The sequence below is a fragment of the Corapipo altera genome, unplaced genomic scaffold (genome assembly GCF_003945725.1).
Source record: "Corapipo altera isolate COAL_440 unplaced genomic scaffold, ASM394572v1 49, whole genome shotgun sequence".
Taxonomy (NCBI): domain Eukaryota; kingdom Metazoa; phylum Chordata; class Aves; order Passeriformes; family Pipridae; genus Corapipo; species Corapipo altera.
In genome coordinates this window covers 13,913,918-13,933,381 of record NW_020884879.1, presented here as the reverse complement: position 1 = coordinate 13,933,381, position 19,464 = coordinate 13,913,918, and the positions used below count along the sequence as shown (strand labels likewise).

The 19,464-nt window shown below is 38.7% G+C and overlaps 1 long non-coding RNA gene across 2 annotated transcripts in view; it reads right to left on the bottom strand.

The window, feature by feature from the left end:
* Positions 1-9,361: 9,361 nt before the first annotated feature.
* LOC113944999 overlaps positions 9,362-19,464 on the bottom strand; it is a 40,016-nt gene continuing 29,913 nt past the window's right edge. The window contains exons 3-5 of one of the 2 annotated variants that reach the window (XR_003526911.1): positions 18,252-18,358; positions 10,306-10,402; positions 9,362-9,690 (exon numbers count right to left, since the gene is read on the bottom strand). This is a non-coding gene — a long non-coding RNA (uncharacterized LOC113944999). The remainder of the gene's footprint in view (positions 9,691-10,305; positions 10,403-18,251; positions 18,359-19,464) is intronic. The other variant, XR_003526910.1, reaches the window with a different exon arrangement.

Genomic DNA, 19,464 nt, shown 5'->3' with positions numbered 1-19,464 from the left:
ATTTTGTTGTTTAACAGGAAAAAAATCACTATGATATTAAAAGGTGGTAAAAATTGTAATTTTGGATTTAGGTAAGTAAACTTTCATTTTATGTAAAGACTGACTATAAAGTTCTCTAAGCTGAAATTTACCTTGGGAGGAATGAAAAAATAAAAAGGAAGTAACAATTAAATAAATATATAGAATCTGACAGAGTTTGTAGGCTGGATTTTGAGTTATACTAAGGACAGAAACACTGCATTTGGCTATATTGTTCAAGCAAGATTCAAGTCAGAATATACGTGCCCATAAATATTTCTGAGCATTTATTTGTTCACACTCCCTGTTTCTTTTCTGGAGATACATGTAATCCTAAACCAGGCCTGACCTAGTAGTTTTCCAATCTGAAATCTTGTCATTAAATAGAATGTTAAAAACATCTAGAGATTTGTCATCAACATTGTGCTGTCTAAGGGAGGAAATCTGTTTTATGAGATTGTCATTGGACTCATGGACTAACACCCAGCTCAGAAAATGCTCCAGAGCTACTGCACATACAATGGCTTCAAGAGACTGTCAACTGGAAATAAATAAATATACAGTGCCTCCTGGAAAGAGACTGATGTAATTTGTAGAATGATCAGTGAGAGAATTACTTTGCTAGTTCTGATGCAGACTGACTGCTCTGCATCATTTATAGCTGCATGGTAAAAACTCAACCCACATAGCAGTCCAAGAATCTGTGTCCTGGCTCAAAAGAAAAAATCTTGTTGACTTTTGTAACCTTTTCAAATATGTCATTGAATGAGTGCTAAATAAAGACCTCAAAATGTACAGAGTGACAAGAGAGCAGTCCAGAGGTTTTAGGAATGGAAGTAGGCAAGCAACATTAGAAAATAATGATCTCCTCTGTACTAGAACATTAGCAGGTTATGTCCTAATGTGAACCAGTAGAAATATTTGTACCCAACAGGGTAAACCCACAGATATTAATGAAAATCTGTCTCCATTCTGATCCCAAACCACTGGTTCACCACTACAGCTCCATTGTAGCTTGTACTATTTGTATTTCTCCCTGTGAGGGCAGAATGCACTCCTTGTTGCTCTCTGGCTCAGTGCTGGAATAACGCACTATCTGTATGTCTAACAAAATTGTCTCTCGCTGATGTGAAACCCTCGTCTGACTATGTCAGCCTCCGTCTAAAACACAGGCGGCAAAAATAAAATGCTTGACATCAGTCCTTCCATTGTAACTCTGAATCCCATGTTGCTCTGGTTGTGATCCTATTGCACAGTAAGGTCTACTTGATTCTGTTGGATGGAATCATGCCCTTGAAGGGGAAAAGTAATAAGAAGGGAGTGTGAAGAATACTCAGCTGATTAACTGTCTTGTAGAGAAGGAGAAAAAATAAAACAAGCGTTTTATCTGTGGGGTTTACTCCAGTCTAATTCCATTAATTGGTCCTTCTCTGTAATTGTAAGAATACAAATCTCTTAGTACAAAGAGAATGAAGGAGGGTCATAACAATATAAAAAGCAGATGTTAAAGAATGGTAAGACATTATCTTACACAATAGCACTGCTGAGCTCATAGGAACCCATTAAACAGTAATTTGAGCTCTCTTTTGGGAGTTGTCTGGAACATAATGGACCATACTCATGGATTTGGGTAGGAAATGCTCTATCAAGAAAGCAGAATTCCTATACACCATGTATATCAGTCCTTGCTCCTATGGTACTTGTATTCTGCTGTCTATTGGTGACTTACTTTGGAAATTTGATGGTATACTGGTGATCTCTCTGGTTTTTTTGATCTCTTTGGCACAATATCCCCATCTACAAAGTGAAAAAAATCAAGAAATTAGACACAGGTTACGTCTGGGAAAAATCAGTGCACCACTTCAGTTTTAACAATTTAATATTAAATTGAGAGGATCATAACATTAAAAATTGGGATTATTACCCAGATTGTTACTGCATCTCAGAAACCCTGTCACCCTTTCCTATTGAAAGATCATGGCACTCCTCTCAGTCACAGTGCAAATGAGACTTTTTCAGGTATTGTGCATCTTGAGAGTTACAGCAAAACTTACGGTAATGCCAACTCATACAGGTGGACTTGAACTCATTCTTGATTTTGGACTAAGCCAGGTCCACTTTGTGACTTTGATTCATTCCCCCATAAAATGTGGTTTCATGTGTACTTGAATCTTTGTTACTCTTAGGAATATTTCCTATTACACTACTAAATAATCCTTCATGTACACATTCTCCATCTTTCTGAGCCAAGCCATGGCCTAAGAAAAACTATCACTCTACTGCCAGGAAATGTTACTTCCTATTGTGCAAAAGTTTTGCCTGTGTAATTTGATGAGGAATCTTTCTGTTCCCCTCAAATCCTTCTCTTTTCCAGGCTGAACAGTCCCAATCTCTTAGCCTTTCCTCACAGGAGAGGTGCTCCATCCTTCTAATAATCATAGTGTCCCTCCTCTGGACTTCTTCCAACAGGTCAGTGACCTTCCTGTGATGAGGACCCCAGAGCTGGATGCAGTACTCCAAGTGGGGTCTCACCAGAACAGAGTAGAGGGACAGAATCACTTCCCTTGACCTGCTGGCCATACTGCTTTTGATGCAGCCCAGGGCACACTTGGCTTTCTGTGCTGCAAGTGCACATTGCTAAATCATGTCCAGCGTCTCATCCACCAGCACCCCCAAGTCCTTGTCAGCTGGGCTGCTCTTGATCAGTTCATCCCCTAGGGTGACTGGGGGTCTCTCTGACCCACATGCAGCACCTTGCACTTGGTCTTGTTAAACCCTGTGAGATTCCCATGAGTCCACTTCTCGAGCTTGTCCAGGTCCCTCTGGATGGCATCCCATCCTTCAGGTGTGTCAACTGCACCACTCAGCTTGGTGTCATCTGCAAATTTGCTTATGGTGCACTTGATTCCTTTGTCTATGTCATTAATGAAGATAAATAGTGATGGTCCTAAAAGAACCTGAAAGTCAACAAGAGATTGAAATTCCATTCCCTGGAATTGTTCAGAGGGATAGAGAGATGCTGTGCTCTCTCAGAATCCTTACTATTTAGTTTAAAAAAAGATGCCAAAAGATGGGGGGAGGCATTAATTACTAGTGCAATGACAATAAACAGAATAATCTCACTGCTTCACATATTCACAAACTATGAGTACTGACCTTTTATTAATGACGTATACAGAATTTTTAAAAATCCATTTCAACCCATAGCCCTCCATGCTCCCATCACATAATTGTCATCCCAGAAAATGTCAGCGATGTTTCTCTGGTTATTTTTTCTATTTATTCCTTTACTTATGCATACCGTTGAAACGACAGACAAATTGTTGGAATAGGTAAGTTATGAGATGTCATCAGTGCTGAAGCAACTGAAAATGGGATAACCCAAGAGGATAATTCATGTACTGAAACAAGAGCAGATGTCAAAAGAGACAGCTTGTCTGGTTTGTTTGGATGATGATTCCCTAGCATGTATTGACTGAGCAAGATTGTCAGACAGCCTGTTTGTGAAGTTCAGTGTTGCCTGTCTTAATCGTTCTTTACAGGGAGGTGACATTTTGTTGCAGGCAATTATAGAGTGAAATTTTTGTGAATTGTTTAAAGTAGACCAAAACTGTCCTACCAAGTGGCATTCTTTGCAAATGTCCAAAGTCCAGTGGAAACAACTGCCATTTTGACTTCTTAAAATTAAATTGGGTGGGCTGTCCCATCTGTACACTGTGTTCAGAGATGTTAACTTCCTCTGCTATCCAGACTAGGAAGATTCAAGTGGCAACAGTGACAAGGAAGAGGAGATCCATTTTAGACAGAAGGTTGGGTAAACCAGGTAATTTAAAAAGTAATATGTATCTGCTTCATCTAGGGAAATGGGCTTGCTCATGATGCAGCCTGTGTTATGATTCAGTTTGAGAGGAAAAGGAAATGGTAAATCTGAAGAATCTGGGGCATTTAGTAGTGTGTGCAAAACAAAATTCTACCTGGTTGACCTTGTTAGGCAATTACATTTTCAACTTTCTGCTGTCCTGTGTAAGTTAACTCAAAAAGAAAAATTAAACATTCATCTGGAAAACTGATGTTAACTTGTTAAAAGGATTGAAATTCCCCCTCAGGTTTTGTGAATCTCAATGATATTAAGGATCAAGGGTCTTAGGATCAAGGATTAGCTCCTTTGTAACAAACTGAGGAACAGAGAATGCTTCCTCCCAGAAGAATAAGAGAAGAAGGTTTGTAAAACCCTTTCTTCACAGACAGAAATTTAGGTTTCAAGCTAACCCGGCATAGTGATGTATGCCCATGCTCCTTCCATAAATTATTTTCTTGAAATTTAGCTGCCTAACTCTTCAAATGACTTTTTCACTAATTCTCTCACTGAAATACTTACATTGCCTCATATTTTTTCACCTCTTGATACTGTGGTCACTCCTGCTTGACCTACACAGTATTCTGACCCCCATTTCCCTTTCTCTTTTTCCCAGTTTCCTGAAGGCAACAGCCCATTGATGATGACTTGAAGTTTCTTCCTTTTCCTTTGAAATCGTTGTCTTTTACAAGACTAAGATTCTTCATGTCCAAATTGTTGGATTCCTCCCTTCTCCTATTTCTGGTTTACTGTTACTAGTGTGCTTTCTATCTCATTTCTCCATCCATGCACTCCTCCCATTATCCTTTGTGTGAGGTTTTACGTGCCCTTGAAACAACCTTCTTCATCTACTGTGCCAACCATCAAGACCCTCTTCTTTCAAATCCATCCTTAGCTCACATTGATGCTTTTCACCTGCCAGTGACCACTTCTCCATATCATGGATCAGTAGACACTTATCTCACCAAGGAAATAACAAAACCAGAAAAAAACATAAATTAAGACACAAGATTTACAAATATTTAATAAATATTTTCAAATATTTACCTGTTATCATTACATACTAACTCTCCTGCACAGTATGATATGCCCCTCATATTTTCATTTTCCCTCTTTAAAAGGATGCAGGTCAGTAGGCACTGCCTTTGTTTTTCTTCTTTTGTTTTCATCTCTAAAATGATCAATTGGTGTTGATATCAAGGTTTACACTAGCACCATATCAAGGCCTTGAGCTGAAAGATCCCGAGGTCAGGAACTTTGTTGTGCTACATCCTTACTAAGTGAGATATATATTTCATTCAATATACAAATAACAGTAGCAGACTGAATGAAAAGACCTTCAGAGGTTAAACTTAACATTAGTAGGAAATCTGTGAAAACACAGGTGTTTTAACTACTGGTGTTTTTGTGCCAGCCATGACATATGGAGCAGACACCAAGGAGATGGAACTGAAGACAATTGTTAGAATGCATCAGTATCATCTTGCATTTTGAATACTGCAACATAATTTACTAATCCAATTTATATCGGTATATACATGCTTATGTTTAAATATATGATGAAATAGCTGCATTTTTTTAAAAGATGACATATTTTTATTTACACTTAATTTTGCACTTCCCAGAATTTTTCTGTCTTTTCATATTGCCTTATGGTGTGTTGCTTGACTCCTGTTCTCTGTAAGTGTGAAAAGTCAGGAGGAGAGTTCACAGCAGGTTGATGGCCTGGAGATTAAAAGTCTGTCTAAGGACATTTCAAAGTTGTAAAGGTACTATTCTCACATGTACTTATTTCTTGGTGGGTGTGAACAACAGCTACTCACCAAGCTGGTGTAGTGTGAAATAGTTTCCTGTGAAATGATGTGCAGACATATGCAGAAAGCCACATGTATAGCACATGCACAGACTCATCCCTGACTTATGATTAGTGAGATTCTTGCTGATAACTGAGTTAGGAATGACCAGTGGGGCACCCAATGTTTTAATTACCCAGCAAGTATGTGGATTTTCCACATTTACCGGACTAAAATCATGATCCTGTCCTGATGCTTTGAGATTAACACACTGGAAATGACCTTGACTTCTCAGCAGTAGTTCTCTATGACTAGGCCAACTGCACACTGAGATTTTGTTGTATATGTGGATATTTTCTATATATTCCTTTGTTTGTCAATGCCTGGGATAAATTTTTCCCATGCCCCACAAGAGTAAATTTTACTGTACTAAATACTAAAAGTCATTCTTAGTCAACATAAATATGTCAACTAAATTAAATGAAAGGAAGTTAAGTCTTTCAAGCAATTTCCAAAACCTGGGCAATAATTTGGTATCTTGCTGTTACAGGGATGAATATATAATATAGTAGAAATGCTACTGCTAATAATTTGGTTTCATTTTTTTTTAAGACAGTGAATAGGACACCAGAGTAAGTGGATCCAAGGCTTTTGACAAAGTCTGCTCGATCACAGATGCCCAGTGTGACTGTGACCAGAATGAGGGGCCTTTTCAACATTCACAAAAGTGAGCTCTTCCTGCCCTACTGCTGTACGCCAGCACAGCCACACCTTTCTGGTAGGCCAAAAATTAGTGTGATACATGCCAGAAATGACAATAAGAAATGAAAAGGCCATATGGAGTCATTGCTGCCTGCCAGTCATTGCAGTAGGTGGCAATTGGGACAGGAGACGTATTGGAAAGGGCTCCATGCATTAGGGTACTGAAAGAGTAATGCAAAACCTGGATATGATTCCTGGCAAAATTTGAATTATTTCCCCCTTCATGTTACTTCGTTCAGTTGTATCATATTTGTTATGCTAATAACCTCATATTAGGGATACTAAGTTTTGCGCTGGAAACAGAACTTGGTTTTTTCACAACTGCTATGATGAAAATTTTCTTGGAATAACATTTGGTGGATATTTACTAACCTATGCATATATTTCAGTTACCTGAAAGTCAGACACTGAATCACAAATAATTGTGTGTACTTTCTCTGAAGTCATTGAAGAGAGCTAGATGACTCCAAGGTCCTAACAGAAGCATATTGGGTAAATCATACTTTGGTGGCGCTCAGCTCATTCTAAAGTACTTGTCCTAGAGACCAGAAGAAACATGTCCTGGAAAAGCTGGATTCTCTCCAATTACTAGAGTGACTGATTAGACATGGCTAATGCTCAGATGAGATTAATCCAATTTCTGGTAAATACTTTCTAATCAGGAACTTAGGGGGATTGTCTCAGTATTGTGAGGTCTTTTCAGATAATTCTTGGTTATTATACATAAAGAATAAATTCAGAAATGCAGTATAGAAACTAAAGAAATTTAAATGGAAGAACATATTTCATATGAATTTGTATATTGAACTCAAAATACTCATAGACACATTCTATAGTTTTGTTACTCTCATAAGAATACCTTGTCTTATGGTGAATGTACAAGCAATCTTTGATTTTGATTTCTAGTATACATCTGTGATGCTGCTTTGCAGTGCAGTTCCAGATTTCTTTATTTTTTGGGCTAGCATCTTAATTAATCTTTTCTTATTTACGGAATAATTTTTGTTAAGATTTTCTGCATATTCCCTCTCCCTATCATTCTCTCCCTTCTCATATCTGATCCACTTCCTTTCATAAGCAGAAAATTAAGGTTTCACAACTGTTGTCTTGGATACTAAAGGGTTTAACCATAACTTCTCTGTCAGCATGCTAAATACATATGCTTCTAAATACTAGCACATATGTGATGAAAATCAAAGCTCAGAGCTTTAGTTGTTTGCTCAAGTACCCAGTGAGGCCATTCTTCAAGATCTGATGCAGGAAGATCTCTGTGCATAAAGCAAATCAGAAGTAATTTCACTCTACGTGATTTTACCCTACATGAGTACTCTGCTGTTCCACACTTGCTTGCCAGATGTCCCACCTCAAGCTCTAACCTCACACCTTGTCCTGTGCAGATCAACCTCTGCAGAACAAGCTAAGAGTCTCTACATTTTAGGAGATCACTCTGAGAGGAAATAATTGTTCAATTTGAATAAGGCTGCCAGCCTGTGATCCTAAAAAGAAACTGTTCTTATTTGTTCAGCTGTAACCTAGATTAAGCCAAGGAAGATACAAACCAAGAGAGAAGACTGAAGTTCTTACATGACATGGGTGAATAGCCCTATACATGCTGGTCATTAGCACTTTATGAGACAAAAGAACCAGACTACAAACAAGGCAAGCATGTCTCAGAATAAAGCTTATGCTGGAAATGTTTCTGGGAGGAATATTTAGTTATCATGTGGCTCAAGTAAAACAACTGCCTGTAACTTAAATGGTTATTTTCTATTTTAATGGTATATTAAGGTGTTAAGTTTTGTTAAAGGTTTATTGGCACCCATGCAGTCTTTTATCAGTCTGTCTATTTTGCATGTTTGTTTGCTGATGAGAAGAATTTCTGTAAAGAAAAAGAGAAAGAGAAGGAAAAGGTAAGACCATCCCATTTGATGAAATTATTAAACATGATTGCCATTATCTGAGATCAGGAACCATTCTCATCCAAAAATCAATCCCAGAGTTGTTCATCATGACTCATGTTTTCACCATGGAGCTCACTATGGAGCTGCATGTCCAGAGAATTTTTATACATCTCCCTCTCTGGAAAAGAGGGGGTTTGTATTATTCTCTTGCTTCATATTCAGTGCTCTTTTTATTTCAAGCATTAGCAGTGAGTAATTTGGCTTCATCTTCCTCATAACTACAACAAACTTTGTGCACATGACCAGATAGGCAGACTGCTCCATTATAAACACCATTTTCATTTGTTTCACAGTGACTCAAGGAAGAGATAATGTTCCTGATTTTTTTAAAGAAACTCGATTGTAAGTGTGGGGGCAGGGCTTTCCCCCCCTTTCCAGCAACTTGCAAGCTAGCTCTGTAGACTCATAAAAAGTCTACAGAGAACATTTTAGGAACAAAATTAATTCAAAAGGCCACCTATCTAGTTCAAACCCCTGTCCAACACAAGACTTTTTGCATCAGGTACCTTGTCTGGACAAGTCTGAGTATCTCCAAGGACAAGAGATTTCACAATTTCTCTGGGTGACTTGTTCTGGTGTTTGACGTCCTAAGCAGGGAACTATTGTTTCCTGGTATCTCATTTCAGTTTTCCTCATTACGTCTTGTGCCTGTTGCCCATGTGCTGCCTCTGTGTACTGCTAAGATCTGCTTTCCAGACTGCGTGTGGCTGGACTTCTCTGTTTAAGGGGTGCTGAGCTGGCTCACCCTCAACTGTTTATGCACTTATCTCACAAAATGCATGATGAATTCCCCCATTTGGAGAAGGAGGTGAACATGTTAATTTCCCTTCTACTATTTCTCACTTTCATAGCTTGCTACAAGAAAAGAGTAAGGCAGAGGAAAGACAAAATCCTTATACATATATATGTATATATATATATGTATATATATATTCATATCACAGAACCTTCAGTAAATCTGTTGTTTGAATTCTTTATTGTTGAAAACTTTTATACCAAGGAACCCTTTATTTTCCCGTCCAATGTTAGTGGGAATTTAAGACACAGTTTCAGATGAATTCAATAAGATGTTGTATTCTTATGTGTGAAAACTGTACAACTACCAGACAAGAATAGCCTTGCATGCTTTGGATTGGTTGAAACAGAAAGCAAGTAGTATGTTTCTTCTACAAATCACTCTTAGGCTTTGAATATTACGTTGTGAGTGAAAGGTATTCTCAGTAGTCTACTCAATTGAAAGGTTGTATTGAATATCTCAGACTGCGAGCATATCTGCAGAAACTTATTCTGTACCTGGTTCCTAAAAAATAAAATAAAAAGTGAGGAGATGGAGAAAAGAGGAGAGAGAATGAAATGTTGTAGTAATTATCTACTTTCTGAAAATCACATTTAAATTATGGTTGCAAGATTCTACTCAGGCAAACTCAGCACTGCTTGAATTTTAATTAATTTAGAATTTATATTTTTCTAATAGATTTCTAATTGATCGATTTCTATATATATATTTCTGTCTTATTGTATGTAAACAGTTGCACTAACAAAAAATTTGGTTCTACTATCTGTAGAGAAGAGAAATTAGGTCCTGAAGAGAGTCAGCTCATCATTATGGAATTAAATTAAATCTATTGATTAAACCTTCATTCTGTGGTTGGGCTTTTTTGAAGGCATGAAATAGTCTCATTTAGTTACATTACAGCAGTAAGGGGAAGAATATTTAAGGGAAAGGGAATTGCCTGTTCTATCTAAAACAATTACAATATACATTTTAAAGAATAATAATAATAATAATTTAAAAAACAGTCGTGCAATTATAAACTAGGAGAAATATTTTCTGTGATGTTTTGATGATAAGAATTAAAAAAGCAACATTTGACTGACTTCTCTGGTTTCTACCCGAGGTCTTGTGCCAACCTACCTTGCTGACACCATGGTCATTTGAAGGACATGAAGATCTGATGTTCATAGGTCTTTCACGGTTCACATGCATTAGTGTGCTGAGTCTGTGGATGTCACTGTAAACAGACTCCTCTTAGCATCTCTTTTTCTTCTCTCCCCACAACCCTTCCTCCCTCTCTAATACTGTTACTGCATCTCCTGCCCTTCCTTATTTTCACAGGGAAAGCTGAGGATTTAAAATGTGTGCCAAATATTTATTGTCCAACTGAGAACTGGAAGAGAAGCACATGCTTTTACCCGAATAACTCTTTCTAACAATACCTCTAGTTCTTAAAGTCAAAAGGTAATACTTCTGTGAACAGTTAATATCAATAATTCAGGTAACAAGTAAAATGCGTTGCTAGTAAAATGTGCAATTCTGTGTTATCTGCTGGCTAATGCCATGCAGTGTAGAAAGACATTTTCCTTACAGCTTTACTGCTGTGGCAGCAAATAACTTTGTTCTGTGGTCCTGGATGTGGAACAGAGAATGCTAGCTGACCTAACCTGTTTCATAAGGCTAAGCTTCCACCAGTGGTTAGAACAGAACAAACATACCCAGACCGATTTGTGACGAATGGAAAATTTGGACCCAGGTCCTTCAGAAGTGCAAAGATACTTTTCACCAACAACAGCAATTAGGACCTTTCTTCCATCATTTTATTCCTTAGCCATGTGTTGGTCTGTGTCAACACAGATTGACAAAGTCATAGAATTTTATGGGACAACGTGAAAACTCATTTGCAAATTTTATTGCAGTCCATCATTGCCTGCATTCACAGCCCAGGGGTCTTCCATTGTTGTGAATAACAATTGGGAACAATTTCTGGCTATGGTCAATGTAGGGGTTGCAGTCTTCCACCGACAGGTGTTCTTTCTTAATTGCTTCCATTAGTTTCCCTTTATTGCAGGGCTTCATCACCTGATGAATGTAGTGTTTCAACAAATACCAGACCTATCAGCTACAGTGTGTGACATGATAATCAACGTAAGCTCATTGAGCCCAACCTTAGTAAAACACTCTAGTCAAACTCGCAGTGCTTATTTCCCAATAAAATAGTTTTATTCCAAATGCAATATTTTAAATAGAAAAATTTATTGGTGCAGAATTTCAGGCAAATGCAAGCACTTGCCAACATTTGCATTAGAAATACTGTGGCCAGCAGGACCAGGGCAGTGATTCTTCCCCTGTACTCAGCACTCCCCCTGTACTCTGCAGTGCTGAGTTTACCACATTTGAGGCCCCACCTTAAATCCTATGTTCAGTTTTGGGCCCCTCACTACAAGAAAGAAAGACATTGAGGAAGTGGGCAACTCCACTTCTCCTTCCAGAGAAGGGTAATGGAGTTGGTGAAGGGTCTAGAGAACAAGTCCTGTGAGGAGCAGCTGAGGGAGCTGGGGTTGTTCAGCCTGGAGAAAAGGAGGCTCAGTGGGACCTTATTGCTCTCCATAACTGAAAGGAGGTTGCAGTGAGATGTGGATTGGTCTCTTGTCCCAAGTAACAAGAGATAGGACAAGAAGAAATGTCCTCAAGTTGTACCAGAGAAGGATTAGATTGGTTATTAAGGAAAATTTCTTCACTGAAAGGATGTTCCGGCACTGGAATAAGCTGCCTATGGAAGTGGTGGAGTCACTATCCCTGTAGGTGTTTACATGGTTTAGTGATGAACTTGGCATTGTCAGGATAATGGTTGGACTCAATGAACTTAAAGGTCTTTTCCAACTAAAATGATTTTATGATTCTACGATTTGTCAGCATTCTACGATGCTGACAAGAGAAGGCATGATTCCCATGCGAAGTAATAAAACTTCTGATCTGGTAATCTCACTGCATCATAAAGCTTGATTTCATTCTAGGTCAAGAACCTTGTTGTGCGTCACATCTTTGTCTACTTTGAGTAAGAACCATACATATTTTATCAAAAAGAAGAGTTCTTCAAAAAGAAGAGCTGAACATGAGCCAGCAGTGTGCCCAGGTGGCCAAGAAGGCCAATGGCATCCTGGCCTGTATCAGGAACAGTGTGGCCAACAGGACCAGGGAAGTGATTCTTCCCCTGTACTCAGAGCTGGTGAAGCCACACTTTGAGTACGGTGTCCAGTTCTGGGCCCTTCAGTTCAGGAAGGATGTTGAGGTGCTGGAGCAGGTCCACAGAAGGGTAACAAGGCTGGTGCAGGGACTGGAGCACAAGTCCTATGAGGAGAGGCTGAGAGAGCTGGGGTTGTTTAGCCTGGAGAAGAGGAGGCTCAGGGGAGACCTCATCGCTCTCTACAACTACCTGAAAGGAGGTCGTAGCCAGGTGGGGGTTGGTCTCTTCTCCCAGGCAGCTATCAGTAAGACAAGAGGGCACGGCCTTAAGCTGTGCCAGGAGAGGTTTAGGTTGGATATTAGGAAGAAATTTTTTACAGAGAGTAATCAGACATTGGAATGGGCTGCCCAGGGAGGTGGTGGATTCACCATCCCTGGAGGTTTTTAAGAAGAGACTGGATGCGGCACTTAGTGCCATGGTCTAGTAACCACATTGGTGTTGGATCAAGAATTGGACTTGATTATCTTGGACAACTTTTCCAACTCAGTTGATTCTCTGATTCTACGATTTTGACTCCTCTTTCTTTTCATACTCGCTGAAGTATTAGTGCAGATATCAGTGCAAAATGGATTTTTGCTTGTATCTTGCATTCTGGGTTATCTGAATTTTATGGCACTGCATGGAGGTAAATTAGGAACAGAATATGCTTTTCAGCCCTTTTTCTGTTTGTAGTGATACTCAAACCAGAAAGAATGTAATTTTTCTTTTCAGAGCTAAGATTACATTTGCAGAAATTATATTTATAAATAGCAACAAATGCCCGATGCCTTCTTACTTTGGAATTAAAGAAATTCAATTGAGAATTCTTGAAGACAAAAAGCCCAGAGAACCATTGTATATCTTTTTTGCATCTTTCCGCAAAACAGAAGTGTCATTTGACCAAAATCACAATTACATAACTCCATAGCTGCAAGGAATTTCTTCAGAAGTACCTTTCTGCTATGGTATTACCTTAAAAATACTTTTTAATGCCAATTTTCCATTTAAAGTAAAGAACTGGTTTTGAGTGATTCCATTGTACCTTCAAAGACAAATATTATCTCTAAAAGCAAAGATTTTTTTTTTTAAATAAATTATTCTTCATCATTGTCTTTTTTCATTCATTCTCTCCCTGCCTCTCTTTTTCTCCATGGTAACACAGAAGTTGATAACAATGTATGATACTTGCCAGCAGAAGGATTCAGAAGGGAGAAGCATAAAGTGCAAGAAATGTAGAAACCTGTGCCCAGAGCTGCACATTAGCTTTCAAACTTCTGCAGACTTTAACCTTTTTTCTGCTCTATTCACATTTGGCTCATTCTCCAAAACGGATGGGTCTCATTGGTTTTATCTGTCATTTACTTTACCCTTCTTCCCTTTCCTTTATTGCTTCCTCAAAGTGCAACACAATTCCTCAGGCTTTCCTGTTAAATGTTTCTGTGGTAACTGTGAGAGGAGAGAATCACACAGCTGCTGCTACCCTGATCTCAAAAGCAAACATCAGTACAGCCAATACCAATGAAGGTTTGCAAGTGGAAATGGAATGAATTAGCAGCAAAACCATGAAAACAGCAACCAATCTCCATTTTGCAAGTTTTTTTTTAGGATAAACCAAAATTTCTCTGGATTAAGTTCCTATAGGTCATGTATTGCTTTTCTGGCAAACTCCCAGATGACCTTCCATTGGCATACTTGTGGTTCCTCTGTCTAGACTGTACTTTCTTGGTGGGAGAGTTCTTTGCACCAGGAACAACCAGAAATTAGCTTTTTCAATAAATGTCATTTTGTCTCTTTGCTTTAGACACCAAATAACTGAATGAAAGACCTTTCAGAACTTTCATTTGTTTCAAATCCAAAATCCCCACTGGCTGACACCCTTCCCTGCTACCTGATGTAAACAGGATGTCCCATTCATCCTGCTATTACTATACCTGTATGTTTCTGACATGTTCCTCATACCTCAGCATCTCACCATTGTGTTGACAAAATGAAAGGCCAAATTAGTCTGGAAGATTCATAAAACGGAGTTCATGACTATATTCTCACTAAAGCAGAGAATTCAAATATACCTATTTTTCTATTGGAATTGAAGAAAAAAATGCAAATAGCAGCATGATTATATGAATTTGCAACATTTTTTACACACACACTCACATACATATACACTTACACACCCTCTCTCCTCTGTTTTTTGGGCATACATCCAATAGAACAATATGTGTCACTGAAGTTTAGAGCCATTCGCTTAATCCTCTGGCAGTCTCACCCATGAATCACAGACACAGTTACTGATGGGATTGATAGATCCTCCAGAGTGCAAACCCCTGCTTCAAACTTGCTCTTCTTTAAACTAGCTGGCAGAGACAATGATTTTCTGGCAGAAAATGTTAGGTGTTGAAATATTCATAATTAGAAAATGGGGCATTTGTACACATTGTGGAGGACAACTTTGTTAAAATGTTGGACTGCAACATTTTCCAGGCCATTGTATTTCTATTTTTGATACCAAAACCAGCTTTTCAAAAACAAATCTTCATTTCAGCTAGTGAAATCAATTATTCATGGACTTTTATTGCATAGTGAAGTCGTCTGGCTGTTTGGGCCCAGTGCTTGTAAGCTCATCTGCCTCTGTTCATATTTCACTTTTTGCTCATTGACTTCCACAGTTCTGTGTTCCTTAGAAGGAACACATTTTGAGAACAAAGAGTTGTTTACTGCAAAGAGTTAAAAAAGCAAATAAAGCCAACCTAGGAGTCTGCACACCACACTGCCCTTCCCAGTTCAAAACAAAGGGGGATTTGCCACATGAAAGATTCCTTTGGGGGAGCTGCTGGCTTGCATGGGTGTAGACCGGGTGAATATAAAGTGTTTTGGGGCAGCATACAGAGGAGCAAAGATGTTGGTTTGAAGTCAATAGACTACCTGTTTGGACAGGGTAGGTGGCACCTCCTCCCACCACTGGCAGTCTTACTGGCATGGCTACGAATTTGTCCCTTTTATGCCAGAAGCCATGATCTCATATTTGTTAGGTATTGGAAGCAGTCAAAGTCAAAAACACTCCTACAGTTTTGAGGACGCGAGAATATTATTCTACTGCTATGCTACAGCTAGTTATGCTGTGCTGCTCTCACTTACTACCTCCTGTGCCGCCACCTGCCAGACCCAGCCCGCCTCATCCGAGCGCCGTCTGGCATTGCTGGAGCGTGAGGGGCATGGCCTCCCCGTGAAGGTGGAGTATGTTGGCACCGCAGGCCAACAACCCCTCACTCTTCAATATGGCTGGTGCCCAGGGTCAGCACAGGAGAAGTTGTTTTTTTTTTTCTGGTCCAAGAAGCTCAAACAAAAGCCAATTACTGCACATACGACAAATTTAACAGTGCTCCCTGAAAGCAACGCTGTGATTGTATGGCAGATAAGTTGGCAGATACACACCGTTGGACTGGGCAATGTCACGTTCACCAGGCATGTTAAGAGTTTAAACACTGAGCCTGTCTTAAGATACAGTATAAATTCAATGTGTTTTTATTGTAACCACGGAACTGATCCATGAGGTTTGGATTTGCCTCCTTACTTTCAGTTTTTACAGTTGGTAGCAAATGGTCCAACAGGTCTGAGGGGGGTTTTGTCCTTTTCGAGGACAAACCCACTGCTCCCCCTCCACGGTCAGGGTAAAACTGCAGAGAGGAGGCGTGGCAGGGCTTGGGCAGGCGCTGCTGGGGGAGAGCAGTGCAGGCGGCAGTATGGCAGCTTGTGGCGTTATGGTATGTAGCCCATACAACTGCAGAGAGGCAGATTGGCTGGCCCAAGAAGAGCCTCTTCTGCTGAGGTGCGCTACCACCCGCTTACTCGAGTGGGGACCCGTAGGCTGGACCCACTCCTACACTCGTCCTCGTCACTTGCCACCATGGCCACAGTCCAGATGGACACTGCGTTACGCAGGCTGGAGATGAGGCTTTGTTCCTGCTGTCAGTACTGTGGAGCCCATTTTTCTGAGGAAGCAGCTTTCAGACATTTGGGGTTGTGCCAGTTTCTGATAATCCAGAAAATCCTGAATTTAAGCATGTTCCTTAAAATTAGGGTACCCCACACCTTTCTCTCCCAGGCTTCAAATGCTTCCTAGGAGTAAGGGCACCTTATCTGGCAGAGGGTTTTTTAGGTTCATGTGTGGCTTTTGTTTTAAAATATATTAATTTATTATAATGTAAAATCATCTGCCTGGAGGATGTGGGATGTTGTTGGAATACAACCAAGTATTGGCTTGTAGCCTTCTATACCAGGGTGCTAAGAAATAAATCCTAAATAGAAATGGATGAACAGTTTATGTTCATCACCTCACCCCTCTTTTCTAAGGGCTTTCCTAAAAACAGTTGATGTTTTCTAGATTTGTTCAGCGTACGAAATGTTGTATGGTGATGTTAAAAACAGTGAAAGTTGTTTACTTAATTGTAAATTATTAGAAATGTCTTTTCCCTCTTTGGGGGCTTCACGGTCTTCTGATTATGTTGCATTATTCCTCCTCTTTGATTAGATGAGTAAAAAACTCATACACAAAAAAGAGATCAATTATCACTAGTTTCTTAATACTGATACCTGTATACACATGTAGCTTAATAGTAGCACTTTTATGTATAAAGGAATGACCACAGGATATGGGTAAGGAAAACACACTAAAAAACTGTTGTAAAATGACTAATTTGAGTTTTATGTAAGTAGTACGTTTTTTGCTTTCCAAATGATTTTGAAGTGAACTTTCTACACCTTGCAGTCATTCCTGTACATTTTACTATTCATTTTAATGAACCATTGATACTGATTTCCTGAGGTCTTGCAAAAAAAATAGTTAAAAAGTTCCCCAAAACGTGAGGATTTAAAGATACATAGATTTTTTTCCTTCCATTGGTATTTTAGCAGGACAATGAACTGTTCTGAAGTAAGATTATGATACTGGCTGTGACAGTTATGACCTCTCATATGCTCATTTACAAATTATTTTAGCATGTTTGCTGAATTCTAATGACTTTTTTTGGTTCAGCTTCTACGAAGTGAAACGTAGGTTTGTATAACATCATTACATTACTGATGATCAATTTGCACGCATCTCCTGATCAAGGAGGTACCATTGTGCCACCCTGTTTACAAACACAAAAACTAGATGAGCACTGATTTTTAACATCAGAGTTTACAGTCCTAGAGCATTTCTGCAATTGCTGGTATTTAAAGAAGCTTGCTGCATCCACTGGCACTTCATTGACCTTAAACGAGCTTCCCATGGGACGCCAGTATTCTCATATTCTGCCAGTTATAAAGTTGGGAGAAAAAGACAGAGGAAGAAGCATAATGTGCAAGCAAGATTGATGGACACAAACTAGCCCAAGCCAGTATTTGATGTATGTCACACTGATTGTTTCCCTTGCAAACTGAAACTAGACTAGAATGGTGCAAAGGAATAGTTAAAGGCTTTAGCTTTGACATCAGTTGAATTGTAGAATGATCATATTTATGGTTACAGGAGCATCTTGGTTTTAATTGGAAGTTATCAGATGGAATTCACACTTTGAGGTTTGGAAGGATAACCACATATCACAGACTACTGCATTGAAAGTGTTGATATTGTCTGAAAAATTCAGTGATTTTAACAATGAGCATCATTACTCTCTTATTAACAGCGCTCATTTTGCTCAGGGAAAAGCTTGTCTAAATCCAGAAATCTGCCATGCTATGCTCCTGTATTTTCGTCTTTACAATTAGTTTTTAACACAGTGTCAGCAAAAGAATGCCAGTTGACAATGACTAAGCACAGGGAGAGGAGTCTATTTTTTACACAGCAAAACATTTTTATTTTTTTCATTTCCTCACTTACCCACGACTTGTCTCTTTCCATCATCTGTTTTGTCCCTTCAGAAAGCCAGGCTGTTACCTGTCTGTGGCAGGCAGGCACCCATTTTTCATTATCTGTGTAGGTAGGTACTATAATAAATAAATAAATTAATAAATAAATAATAAAAGATCTTTGTAGCTCCTTTTAGTGCTCTGTCTACAGATCATTTGCATCGATCTAGAAACCCATGAAGAAACTACTACAGAGTTTATGCACGCTGAGTTGAAAATTTCCCCCACCAAACCCCCTGTTGTGGATTGTCTGGTGAAAAACCACAAATAATTCCAAAAAATAAAAAGAAGGACTACCATCTTCTGATAACACTGATAGTAGCAACATAGTTACCTGCCTGTCTGAGTGCCCCAGAAGGGATTTATAACTTTATGCTTGACTACATCAAAGATCTTAAAATTAAGGGAGTTAATAAAAAATATTTTGATTGCTAGTTTTATCTCGAGATCTTACAAAAAGGCAATAAGTTCATATAATTAACTAACTAAATAAGTAAAACAGACAATTATATAAGAAACCTTAGCTTAAACAGAATTCAGAAGGATTTGACAGATTATAGGCTGCTAACACTGTCATAATCACTATTAAAATCTGTAATCTCATTAATATCAAAGAACTGGAACTGAACTGAACAAAACTGAAAAATTATAAGAAAAAGATAATTTTTTTTTACTATAGCCTCCAGAACTGTTGTGAAATATAGGAGAGAATAAAGGATAGCAAGAACATTTCAGAAGAGGTTGATGAAATGAAAGCTGTGATGGATTATCTCCAGCCTTCCTTTCCAGCTTACAATTGAAGATCTTACATCTACTCCACACTAATGTTTATTAAGAGTGCTCTGTCATGTGGGACAGGGGTGTATCCAAATGTTGCATAACAGTAATAAAACCAGAGGAGACTGAATGGCAGAGCTCATAATTTTCTCCATTGTTAAAAATCCTGTGTATCTCTTCAATGATTTTTTTTACATCAAATGACTATTTTAGTACATTCTTGTTGTTTACATCAAAATTGCCTCATGGTTTAGAAGCACAAAATCAGTATTTTTGTACTTTTTCTTTTAGGTGGAGTAGAAGGAGCTGGTGAGCTTAGCTAGACTATATACCTCAGTTATTGTTGTTTTTGCAGACAGAATTGTGAGATTTTTGATAAATATAACGCCATGTAATGGTTTGAGAGC